Below are 819 nucleotides of genomic sequence, written 5' to 3'. Positions count from 1 at the left end.
GCGTGCTTGGGCGAGAGTAGTACTAAGTTGGGTGACCACTTGGGAAGTCCTCGTGTTGCACCCCTTTTTTTCTTTCAATTTCTCCCAGTTCTTTTCTTCCTTTCTCTACAAATGAGAACCCCTCCCCGCTCACGCCCATCGCGTTTCGACATGCCGCCCCGCATGCGTTAAATCCGATTTTGTGCGCATGGCATGTCGGGTGCGATCATACCAGCACTAATGCACCGGATTCCATCAGAACTCCGCAGTTAAGCGTGCTTGGGCGAGAGTAGTACTAAGTTGGGTGACCACTTGGGATGTCCTCGTGTTGCACCCCTTTTTTTCTTTCAATTTCTCCCAGTTCTTTTCTTCCTTTCTCTACAAATGAGAACCTCCCCCGCTCACGCCCATCGCGTTTCGATCATGCCGCCCCGCATGCGTTAAATCCGATTTTGTGCGCATGGCATGTCGGGTGCGATCATACCAGCACTAATGCACCGGATCCCATCAGAACTCCGCAGTTAAGCGTGCGTGGGTGAGAGTAGTACTAAGTTGGGTGACCACTTGGGAAGTTCTCGTGTTGCACCCCTTTTTTTCTTTCAATTTCTCCCATTCTTTTCTTCCTTTCTCTACAAATGAGAACCCCTCCCCCGCTCACGCCCATCGCGTTTCGATCATGCCGCCCCGCATGCGTTAAATCCGATTTTGTGCGCATGGCATATCGGGTGCAATCATACCAGCACTAATGCACCGGATCCCATCAGAACTCCGAAGTTAAGCGTGCTTGGGCGAGAGTAGTACTAAGTTGGGTGACCACTTGGGAAGTCCTCGTGTTGCACC

General features: G+C 51.5%; 3 non-coding genes across 3 annotated transcripts; all 3 read left to right on the top strand.

The window, feature by feature from the left end:
- The first annotated feature begins 197 nt into the window (after positions 1-197).
- On the top strand, positions 198-316 carry LOC111476211. Its single transcript, XR_002716973.1, has one exon. It is a non-coding gene; the product is annotated as a 5S ribosomal RNA (ribosomal RNA).
- Positions 317-449: 133 nt separating this feature from the next.
- LOC111476209 lies at positions 450-568 on the top strand. The gene has a single exon (XR_002716971.1). It is a non-coding gene; the product is annotated as a 5S ribosomal RNA (ribosomal RNA).
- Positions 569-702: 134 nt separating this feature from the next.
- LOC111476210 lies at positions 703-819 on the top strand (the record flags this gene model as incomplete). The annotated part of the gene is made up of 1 exon (XR_002716972.1): positions 703-819. It is a non-coding gene; the product is annotated as a 5S ribosomal RNA (ribosomal RNA).

The sequence above is a fragment of the Cucurbita maxima genome, unplaced genomic scaffold (assembly GCF_002738345.1).
Source record: "Cucurbita maxima cultivar Rimu unplaced genomic scaffold, Cmax_1.0 Cma_Scf06503, whole genome shotgun sequence".
In the NCBI taxonomy this organism is placed as follows: domain Eukaryota; kingdom Viridiplantae; phylum Streptophyta; class Magnoliopsida; order Cucurbitales; family Cucurbitaceae; genus Cucurbita; species Cucurbita maxima.
The sequence above is the reverse complement of the archived record's forward strand: the minus strand, read 5'-3'. Positions and strand labels throughout refer to the sequence as shown.